Here is a 12,159-nt window from a genome sequence, read left to right on the forward strand (position 1 = left end):
GACTGAGTCATTCTACTCCTTTCAATAATTAAACACACAAACATATGGTTCCAATCAAACAGTGCTCCATCTAGATAGTAAAGATCTCCAAATACTTATAAAAGTAGAATACATAGGAACTACTGTGATTAACTGTAACTTGTATCTAATCTCAACTCTGATGTTTCTTTCTGAGGGTCCAATTTGCACACACAAAACCAAAGCTGAAGCTCACTACTGCTAATATGAAAAACCATTTACATATAAAATTAAAGATTATGCTGTACTTTTAAATTTTAAGATTACAGTATGGCATCATTACTGTACAATTAAGACAGATTTAACATTTCAACTCTATTATAGGACATGTTTAATATTTATGTGTATGTGTATACACACACAAACTTTTCAAATGCTACGGTAAGTGCAGTATGTTTGTTGAATTTGTTTACCCGTCAGTCAATATACATATTTATGGCTTTTAAATTAATTAGGGATCACTGAGGCCTTCTGTAGAGTTATAGAGTCAGAAAAATGGAGATAGTTGTTCAGATTATTGATCCTATGCTTTATTTAGATAATCCCTCTGTTCACTTAGTTGCCCCACCGTGGCAGTAGTGAAGAAATATACAGTGCTAGAGATAAATATTGTATCTAAATTCTTCTGTCCTGCATCTATTGTTGCATTTGTTACTTTAAACAAAGAAAACACCACACAACACCCCCACCACAACCACACCACACCCACAATTTCACTCTCTCCCCTTTTCTGTCTTTACAAGTCCTCAACAAGGGAAGGCAGAATTAGGTAGCAAAAGAATATTTACGAACAATTCAATGTGTGCACCAGATCAACACCAAAACAGAGAGGTCACAAGAAGCCTTCCCTGACTGCAACTCTGTTCAGTTGCTAATCAACCATTGCCTACATGAAAGGACTGCTCAAGGCTATCACCCCACAAGAGGCAGGGAAAGCCAACGGCAGGGCTGTGGCTAAACTCACCACGCTCTGACTCTGTAGCTGAGCTGTCCCTTCAGTGTCTAAAAATTCACATTCAACTTTTATGTTTGAATTCTTAATAAAAGTCAGAGAGATCAAATGTAAGAACAAAGGCTGCACCTCATCAGATCTGATGGTAAAGAGATCTTTTACACACTACAAAAAATGTTTGTGCAACAAATATTATTAAATATGCCCTAAATAAAAATGGTAGCAACTGCTTTAAAAATGTCACTGAGTGATATAACTTTTAAGTTTAGCTCCTGAAGATCACGTAAAAGAAAACAATTATAGCTTAAATGGTACTGTTAGTAGAATCTGTGTTGTTCCGACCTAGCAATTTGTCAGCTGAGAGAGCAACATAATTGCTCCACTTCTGTCTAAAACTAGATGCACTCCTGTCATAAATATAAAGGGAAGGGTAACCACCTTTCTGTATACAGTGCTATAAAATTCCTTCCTGGCCAGAGGCAACATCCTGTTACCTGTAATGGGGTAAGAAGCTCAGCTAACCTGGCTGGCACCTGACCCAAAGGACCAATAAGGGGACAAGATACTTTCAAACCTTGCGGGGGTAGGGGACGAAGAGGCTTTTTTTTCTGCTCTTTGTTTGTGTGTTGTTCTCTCTTGGGACTGAGAGAGGCCAGACAGAAATCCATCTTCTCCAACCCATCCTAATCCAAGTCTCCAATATTGCAACCAGTATAGGTAAGTCAGGCAAGGCGGATTAGTTTATCTTTTGTTTTATGTGAATTTTCCCTGTGATAAGAGGGAGGTTTATTTCCGTTTTCTGTAACTTTAAGGTTTTGCCCAGAGGGGGATCCTCTGTGTTTTGAATCTGAATACCCTGTAAAGTATTTTCCATCTTGATTTTATAGAGATGATTTTTACCTTTTTTTTAAAAAAAAAAAATAAAATCCTTCTTTAAAGAACCTGACTGATTTTTCCATTGTTCCAAGATCCAGGGGTTTGGGTCTTTGATGATTTTGTAACCAATTGGTTACGATATTACTCTCAAGCCTCCCCAGGAAAGGGGGTGTGTAGGGCTTGGGGGGATATTTTGGGGGAAGACGTCTCCACGTGGTCTATTTCCCTGTTCTTTGTTTAAAACGCTAGGTGGTGGCAGCATACTGTTCAAGGACAAGGCAAAGTTTGTACCTTGGGGAAGTTTTTAACCTAAGCTGGTAAGAATAAGCTTAGGGGGTCCTTCATGCAGGTCCCCACATCTGTACCCTAGAGTTAAGAGTAGGGAAGGAACCCTGACAACCCTGTGCTTATTTTTTTTAATTACACAAACTGGAGGAAAAAAATCTCCCCAGCTCCCTCTCTCCCCCACATTTAATATATCTTTTTTATTTCTTTGGCCTACTTTCCTCAATTCAACTTTATAACATTTTTGAACTAAGAATAAGAACATAAAAACGGCCAATACTGGGTCAGTATCCCTCTAGCCCAGTATCCTGTCTTCTGACAGTGGCTAGCGCCAGATGCTTCAGAGGGAATGAACAGAACAGGTAATCATCAAGTGATCCATCCCGTCACCCATTCCCAGGTTCTGGCAAGCAGAGGCTATGGACACCATCCCTGCCCATCCTGGCTAATAGCCATTGATGAACCCATCCTCCATGAATTTATCTTGTTCTCTTTTGAACCTTGTTATAGTCTTGGCCCTCAAAACATCCTCTGGCAAGGAGTTTCACAGGTTGACTGTGTGTTGTGTGAAAAAATACTTCCTTTTGTTTTAAATCTGCTGCCTATTAATTTCATTGGGTGACCCCTAGTTCTTGTGTTATGAAAAGGAGTAAATAACACTTCCTTATTTACTTTCTCCACATCAGTCATGATTTCATAGACCTCAATCATATCCTCCCCTAGTCGTCTTTTTTCCAAGCTGAAAAGTCCCAGTTTTATTAATCTCTCCTCATATGGCAGACACGCCGTACCCCTAATCATTTTAGTTGCCCTTTTCTGAACCTTTTCCAATTCCAGTATCTTTTTTGAGATGGGGCGACCACATCTGTACACAGTATTCAAGATGGGGACGTACCATGGATTTATATAGAGGCAATATAATATTATCTGTCTTTGTAAAGAAGTAAAAATAATAAGATTGCAACAATTAAACCCATACTGCAGTCTAGAATGCCTTCTTTGCGTAACAAAATCTCCGTAATCACATCAGAGATGGCTTTTTAGCTTGTAGGCACATTGAGTTTTAGATGGTCTCTTGGCACATTTTTGCTTTGGATTTAAGCCTAGAGTTCACATGCTTCCTCCAAGAAGCTAAACTCATCACGAGTTTTCTTGGCAGAACTCTTCATCACCTTCATATTAGTAGGACTGTCAAGGAAACCTTACAATACCACTGAGAACATGAAGAAAGCAGTCACCACTCAAAGTATTGGTGCTACTGTCCAAGGTAAAAAAATCTTCTCTGCAGTGCTGTGGAAGCAACTTAGTCAGTCACATTAATTCCCCTAAAATAGTAGCCATACTAAGATTATTGTAAAGAAACCAGTAGTACAATACGATATTACTAGTAACAAAGAAATTGTGATAAGATTGTCATGCTCTTTGGAGCGGCTCACAACCGTGAGTACCTGCTTCAGGGCAGATAGTAAGAAAACAGGGCAGGACATAATGAGTACCTGGACTGGACACTCGTCAGAAGGAGGCATCCTCAATTATTTTTAGCTGATAGACGGATTTTATGAAACTGTTTTGGGTATAAATACTCCCTCTCCCCAGTCACCTGGAAGAGCAATGCCTCCCACCTGGTCCAGCCACTTCCTGTTCGTCCTTACTCCATCCAGGTAAACTTTCCATTTCTTCCCTCTCTGCCGCCAACTGCAGAGGCAGCCCTCTACAGAGGCAAAAACTCCTTTTCTTCTGGCCCGCCAGATAAGGACACAGCACATAGTTTTCTTTCAAAAGGCCCTGAATGATCTATTAATTTCTAGATACAATAGAAAGTAAACATAGAATCATAGAATCATAGAATATCAGGGTTGGAAGGGACCCCTGAAGGTCATCTAGTCCAACCCCCTGCTCGAAGCAGGACCAATTCCCAGTTAAATCATCCCAGCCAGGGCTTTGTCAAGCCTGACCTTAAAAACTTCCAAGGAAGGAGATTCCACCACCTCCCTAGGCAACGCATTCCAGTGTTTCACCACCCTCTTAGTGAAAAAGTTTTTCCTAATATCCAATCTAAACCTCCCCCACTGCAACTTGAGGCCATTACTCCTCGTTCTGTCATCTGCTACCATTGAGAACAGTCTAGAGCCATCCTCTTTGGAACCCCCTTTCAGGTAGTTGAAAGCAGCTATCAAATCCCCCCTCATTCTTCTCTTCTGCAGGCTAAACAATCCCAGCTCCCTCAGCCTCTCCTCATAAGTCATGTGTTCTAGACCCCTAATCATTTTTGTTGCCCTTCGCTGGACTCTCTCCAATTTATCCACATCCTTCTTGTAGTGTGGGGCCCAAAACTGGACACAGTACTCCAGATGAGGCCTCACCAATGTCGAATAGAGGGGGACGATCACGTCCCTCGATCTGCTCGCTATGCCCCTACGTATACATCCCAAAATGCCATTGGCCTTCTTGGCAACAAGGGCACACTGCTGACTCATATCCAGCTTCTCGTCCACTGTCACCCCTAGGTCCTTTTCCGCAGAACTGCTGCCTAGCCATTCGGTCCCTAGTCTGTAGCGGTGCATTGGATTCTTCCGTCCTAAGTGCAGGACCCTGCACTTATCCTTATTGAACCTCATCAGATTTCTTTTGGCCCAATCCTCCAATTTGTCTAGGTCCTTCTGTATCCTATCCCTCCCCTCCAGCGTATCTACCACTCCTCCCAGTTTAGTATCGTCCGCAAATTTGCTGAGAGTGCAATCCACACCATCCTCCAGATCATTTATGAAGATATTGAACAAAACCGGCCCCAGGACCGACCCCTGGGGCACTCCACTTGACACCGGCTGCCGACTAGACATGGAGCCATTGATCACTACCCGTTGAGCCCGACAATCTAGCCAGCTTTCTACCCACCCTATAGTGCATTCATCCAGCCCATACTTCCTTAACTTGCTGACAAGAATACTGTGGGAGACCGTGTCAAAAGCTTTGCTAAAGTCAAGAAACAATACATCCACTGCTTTCCCTTCATCCACAGAACCAGTAATCTCATGATAAAAGGCGATTAGATTAGTCAGGCATGACCTTCCCTTGGTGAATCCATGCTGGCTGTTCCTGATCACTTTCCTTTCATGCAAGTACTTCAAGATTGATTCTTTGAGGACCTGCTCCATGATTTTTCCAGGGACTGAGGTGAGGCTGACTGGCCTGTAGTTCCCAGGATCCTCCTTCTTCCCTTTTTTAAAGATTGGCACTACATTAGCCTTTTTCCAGTCATCCGGGACTTCCCCGGTTCGCCACGAGTTTTCAAAGATAATGGCCAATGGCTCTGCAATCACAGCCGCCAATTCCTTCAGCACTCTCGGATGCAACTCGTCCGGCCCCATGGACTTGTGCACGTCCAGCTTTTCTAAATAGTCCCTAACCACCTCTATCTCCACAGAGGGCTGGCCATCTCTTCCCCATTTTGTGATGCCCAGCGTAGCAGTCTGGGAGCTGTCCTTGTTAGTGAAAACAGAGGCAAAAAAAGCATTGAGTACATTAGCTTTTTTCCACATCCTCTGTCACTAGGTTGCCTCCCTCATTCAGTAAGGGTCCCACACTTTCCTTGGCTTTCTTCTTGTTGCCAACATACCTGAAGAAACCCTTCTTGTTACTCTTGACATCTCTCGCTAGCTGCAGCTCCAGGTGCGATTTGGCCCTCCTGATTTCATTCCTACATGCCCGAGCAATATTTTTATACTCTTCCCTGGTCATATGTCCAACCTTCCACTTCTTGTAAGCTTCTTTTTTATGTTTAAGATCCGCTAGGATTTCACCGTTAAGCCAAGCCGGACGCCTGCCATATTTACTATTCTTTCGACTCATCGGGATGGTTTGTCCCTGTAACCTCAACAGGGATTCCTTGAAATACAGCCAGCTCTCCTGGACTCCTTTCCCCTTCAAGTTAGTCCCCCAGGGGATCCTGGCCATCCGTTCCCTGAGGGAGTCGAAGTCTGCTTTCCTGAAGTCCAGGGTCCGTATCCTGCTGCTTACCTTTCTTCCCTGCGTCAGGATCCTGAACTCAACCAACTCATGGTCACTGCCTCCCAGATTCCCATCCACTTTTGCTTCCCCCACTAATTCTACCTGGTTTGTGAACAGCAGGTCAAGAAAAGCGCCCCCCCTAGTTGGCTCCTCTAGCACTTGCACCAGGAAATTGTCCCCTACGCTTTCCAAAAACTTCCTGGATTGTCTATGCACCGCAGTATTGCTCTCCCAGCAGATATCAGGAAAATTAAAGTCACCCATGAGAATCAGGGCATGCGATCTAGTAGCTTCCGTGAGCTGCCAGAAGAAAGCCTCATCTACCTCATCCCCCTGGTCCGGTGGTCTATAGCAGACTCCCACCACTACATCACTCTTGTTGCACACACTTCTAAACTTAATCCAGAGACACTCAGGTTTTTCTACAGTTTCGTACCGGAGCTCTGAGCAGTCATACTGCTCCCTTACATACAGTGCTACTCCCCCACCTTTTCTGCCCTGCCTGTCCTTCCTGAACAGTTTATAACCATCCATGACAGTACTCTAGTCATGTGAGTTATCCCACCAAGTCTCTGTGATTCCAATCACATCATAGTTCCTTGACATTACCAGGACCTCCAGTTCTCCCTGCTTGTTTCCAAGGCTTTGTGCATTCGTATATAAGCACTTGAGATAACCTGTTGATCGCCCCTCATTCCCAGTATGAGGCAGGAGCCCTCCCCTCACAGACATTTCTGCCTGTGCTTCCTCCCGGTATCCCTCTTTCCCACTTACCTCAGGGCTTTGGTCTCCTTCCCCCGGTGAACCTAGTTTAAAGCCCTCCTCACTAGGTTAGCCAGCCTGCTGGCAAAGATGCTCTTCCCTCTCTTCGTAAGATGGAGCCCGTCTCTGCCCAGCACTCCTCCTTCATGGAACACCATCCCATGGTCAAAGAATCCAAAGCCTTCTCTCCGACACCACCTGCGTAGCCATTCGTTGACTTCCACGATTCGACGGTCCCTACCCAGGCCTTTTCCTTCCACGGGGAGGATGGACGAGAAGACCACTTGCGCCTCAAACTCCTTTATCCTTCTTCCCAGAGCCATGTAGTCCGCAGTGATCCGCTCAAGGTCATTCTTGGCAGTATCATTTCAGTAGGTTTCTATCTTTACATGAAACCATTTCAAGCTATAACAGTTTGGCTTGAAAGTTCTGAAAAGATTAATTTTCTTGGGAAGAAATCTTTTGCATAAGACATTGTGACAGGGTCAGGCCAGATGGCTACAGGAGTGTGACAGAAGGAAGATATATTAGCCCCAGGTTAAGTAGGTCCCTTTTCCCTGGGTAAGGTAACAGGGAAGGTTCCAGAACGATCAGGAACTTTCTGGAAACAATTAAGGCAGACAGGCTGATTAGAACACCTGCAGTCAATAAAGAAGCTGCTAGAATCAATTAAGACAGGCAGGCTAATCAGGGCACCTGGGTTTAAAAAGGAGCACACTTCAGTTTGTGGTGTGCATACAAGGAGCTGAGAGCAAGAGGTGCAAGAAGCTGAGAGTGAGAAGGTGTACTGCTGGAAGACTGAGAAGTACAAGCATCATCAGACATCAGGAGGAAGGTCCTGTGGTGAGAATAAAGAAGGCGTTGGGAGGAGGCCATGGGGAAGTAGCCCAGGGAGTTGTAGCTGTCACGCCGCTGTTACAGGAGCCTCTGTAGACAGCTGCAATCCACAGGGCCCTGGGCTGGAACCCGGAGTAGAGGGCGGGCCCAGGTTTCTCCCATCTCTCCACCTCCCTACTTGATACTGGAAGAGTTGACCTGGACTGTGGGTTCCACCAGAGGGGAAGGTCTCTGGCCTGTTTCCTGATCCACTAAGTGAATCAGCAGAAACTGCAGGGATTGTTCTTCTTTCTTTTCCCCATGCTGGCCAGTGACGAGGTTGTCTGAGTGAACGGCAGATTTGAACCACAAAAGTGGCCAAACTGGGGGCTACTGGTGAACCTCTGAGGAGAGCAAATCTGCCAATAAGCGCAGGACCCACCAAGGCAGAGGAGGAACTTTGTCACAGCATCTTTAGTAACTGGTAGATTTGCAAAGGGTTTTTAAAGGTGAGAAATGACTCTTTGATATGGACAGGTCTTTAAAAAGGAGTTCTTTAACTTCAGTAAGAATCTCTCTGTCTTGTAAAGGCTGTCCAAAGAATGATTAGCTTTTCAAGTGGTCTATTGTAAGTTCTAATTAATGAAAGTTAAATAGTATTTTATGCATCAGTGAATAAATATCATCTTTTTTGAATATTTTATCTTATAAGCTCCTTTTGCTAGGAAGACATCATTTTTCAGACATTTTGTAAGTTTCTTACATAAATGTATAATTTTCATTGTTAAATAATATTAACAACATTATTAATAGAGCATGCTCAATATTATTTCAAAGTTCACGTCTTCCCAGATGTGGATTCCAATGGCTGTTAAATTGAGAGTGTGTGGGAATTCACCTTAAAATAATCTTTGCAACCTCTGTTTCAGAAAATTATGTTGCATTTTCCTGTGTGGGTCACAAAATGGGCTTGAACAGATGAATAGGGAGAATCACATAGGCTCTTTTCCCTACAGTCAGCATTCAGCCAGAGGATGACCTACGGATCTAATGATTCCAATCTGTATGCAGTGAAAAGAAAGTAGGTACGGGTCAAAGACCTCCTGATTCAGCCCCATTTATCTTTGTGTCCTGGAATGTATGACTCACAGTCAGTATCTTGACTGTATCTCTGACACTAAGAAGAGTCACATGTCTGAGAACACTCCATCACACAACAGGCAAAGAGATCCTGCCACGGCAGAATGTGTGTGGATTTCACAGCACCAACCCTGATATAAAGTCCCCTACTATTAAATTAATGCATTTGTTGCGTTCTCTGGGAGGTACTGTGGACACTTTGCTGTTATTAGAAATAAAGGTCCTGATTCTGATCTCAGTTAATAGATTCTGTGCTCAGAAGGGAACCGCTACTATCACCTACTTTGGTGTCCTGCATACACAGGCTGGAGAATTTCCCAGACACTGAAGTAATGCTTCTTGAAAGAGATCTAATCTAATTTTAAAGACTCCAAGTGATGGTGAGTCTACCACCTCCCCTGGTAAGTTGTTCCAATGTTTAATTACCCTCACTGGTAAGAAACTGCATCTCATTAAAAGGTTGAATTTCATAGAATCAAAGAACTGGAAGGTACCTCGAGACATCATCTAGTCCAATCCCCTGCACTCAATTTGTCTAACTTCAACTTCCAGACACTGGACCTTTTCATGCCTTCATCTGTAGACTGAAAAGCCCTCATTATCAGGTAGTTTTTCCATGTGTAAGTACTGTGACAAAGCTCTGTCCTTGCCTCCGTGGGTCCCGCGTTTCCTGGAGGATTTTGCTAGCCTCAGAGGCTCACTGTGACCCTCCATGTAACCCTTCTCTCTCTAAAGACAAGGGTCACAGTCTACTTAGCCATTTTCATCATAAGCCAGCAAGCGAGATGAGGAGAAGCTACCCTTCCTTGCACAGCCTCTGTTGTCTCCCAGTCTCAGTGATTAATAAGGGGGCCAAGGGGAGGGGGGGGAGCCCGGGCCCACCCTCTACTCTGGGCTCCAGCCCAGAGACCCTAATAGTATCAGCTATGGTAGCTGACCTTTTAGAAACATGACATGTACAATTCCCTGGGCTACTTCCCCCACAGCAGCCCTCACTTCCTCAAGCTCCACTTCACCCTTACCTCAGAGCCTCCTTCCTTTTGCCTGATATGGTGTGTACTCCACAGCCTCTCCAACAGCGGAACTTCCTCCCACAGCTCCTGACATGCACCCCCACCTGACTAACTGGGAGGCTTTTAACTAGCTTCAGCAAGCCCCTGATTGGCTTCAGGTGTCCCAATCAACCTAGCGTTCTCCCTGCCTTCTGGAAAGTTCTTAATTGGCCCCAGGTGTCTTAATTGACCTGGAGCAGCTGCCATTTCACTTATCCTGGTAGCAGGGATTTGTTTAGCCTGGAGCTAATATATCTATCTCCCGCTACTTTTCTATAGCCATCTGGCCTTGCCCCGTCACAGTACCTATAGAAAGCAATCAAGTCACCTCTCAACCATCTCTTTGATCATTTGAATAGACTGATCTCCTTAAGCTTCATATTGTAAAACATTTTTTTCCAGCTCCTGGATCATTTTTTCAGCTGTCCTTTGAACCATCTCCAGTATTTCCACATCTTTTAAGTGTGGACACCAGAACTGGACATAGTATTCTAGTAGTGGTCTTAACCAGTGCTGTGCATAGAGGTAAGATCACTTCCCTACTTCTGTTTGAGATTCCCTATTCATACATTCAAGGCTTACACCCCATTTTTGAGGCCCCTGGTATTAAGGCTGCTGCTGAGATGACCCATTCAGCACAAAATGGTCCTAGTGAATTGACTATTGATGAAATCCATGGAGCTGAAAAGAAGCTTAAGGGAAATAAAGTGGCAGGAGTCTGTGAAATTCCTGGAGAACTGTTAAAAAGCTCTGGACCAGCTATTCTTTTGTGTCTTTAGGTAAATATAATCTGGAGAACAAAGTCCCTTTAACTGGCAAAGAAGACCTTATTTCACCGCTTTGCAAGTATAAAGGCAGCAAACAAGACTGTTGTAACTACTGTGACATTACTCTTCTATCTGTCTTGGGAATTCAGGTACCCCATTCACATTGCATTTGTAGATATCATGGCTGCATTTGACTCTGTCAACGGGGAATCCTTTTGGCTGATCTTAAAACTGAGAGGCCTCCCTGACCAGCCCTATTGAATGTTCTATCTTCTATATGATGACTACTCAAGATGCATCCTTGTAAATGGGAAAAGAACCGGCTTCTTCCGAATTAAGTTGGGTGTTTGACAAAGATGCATTGCCATCCCAGAACCCTTCAGTGCTGTTGTAGACTCTCTCTTTAGCCAGACACTAAGTAAGTTTAGACAAAAGCCTTGGTGAAAAGAACCTCACCGATTGTTGATTTTCTTTTCATTCATGAACAAGCTCATCAAGAAGATAGTCAAAGGCCAACTACAGGCTCACCTAATTTAAGCTAACATCCTAGACCCAGAACAATTTGGATTCAGGAGAGGACATGGAACTAAAACCACTTCAGTAGCATTGATGGATGATCACCTGCTCTCAATGGCTAGAAGGCAGACCACCACTTTCATCCTCCTGCACCTCTCTGCAGCACTGAACGCTGGTAACCTTAAGATACTGCTGTGTCACCTCACCTGAGACAGGTGGCGGGGATCCAGGGTAAAACCCTAAAAAGGTTTGAGCCTTTTCTGGAAGAACACACCCAATGAGTAGTGATGGGACACTGCACCTCCACACTGTACCCCTCACTTACGTGTCCAATAAGGATCAATTCTCTCTCCAATCCTGTTGAACATATACATGCATCCAATAGGTGAACTGGTCAGATGACATGGACTCCAAGTCTCAGCAAATACAGCTGACACACAGCTCTACCTATCTGTTGCCACATATGACCATGCCATGACCATCAAAATGGTGCAGTGCTTGATGAGATCAGCTCATGGATGAAGAACAAGCAGCTGAAGTTGAACCTAAGCAAAACAGAGGTTGTATGGCGGGTAGAGGAAAACACTTCATAGAATTTCCAGCCACTGTGCATTCTACTTTGGCTGAAGGTACATACCCACAATTAGTCAATTCAGTCCAGAGCCTCAGAGTGCTGCTGGATTCCTCACTGACACTAAACTTTCACATAGTGGCATGCAAGTAACATTTTCTACCATTTCTGGCTGGCTAGGAGACCCTGTCCCCTCCTGAACCACTGGCCTCAGTTATTCATGCCTTTGTCACCTCTCTGTCAGGCACTGCCTCTGATAATCTAGCCTAGTGGTTGGAGCATGGGTTACAGCTGCGTGTAGGGTGGCGCATGGGCCAGGGGTGGCCCTGGAATTGGGATCCAGATACAGGTCAGGGTCAAACAAAGATCAGAGGCCACAGACAAATCAGGGTCAGA

The 12,159-nt window shown here is 44.3% G+C and overlaps 1 protein-coding gene across 6 annotated transcripts in view; it reads right to left on the reverse strand.

Annotated features, from left to right (window-relative positions):
- The window catches only part of PPP1R9A (protein phosphatase 1 regulatory subunit 9A), a 250,421-nt gene that overhangs the window by 96,568 nt on the left and 141,694 nt on the right, over positions 1 to 12,159 (reverse strand). The window lies entirely within an intron of this gene.

The sequence above is a fragment of the Eretmochelys imbricata genome, chromosome 2, assembly GCF_965152235.1.
Source record: "Eretmochelys imbricata isolate rEreImb1 chromosome 2, rEreImb1.hap1, whole genome shotgun sequence".
In the NCBI taxonomy this organism is placed as follows: Eukaryota; Metazoa; Chordata; order Testudines; family Cheloniidae; genus Eretmochelys; species Eretmochelys imbricata.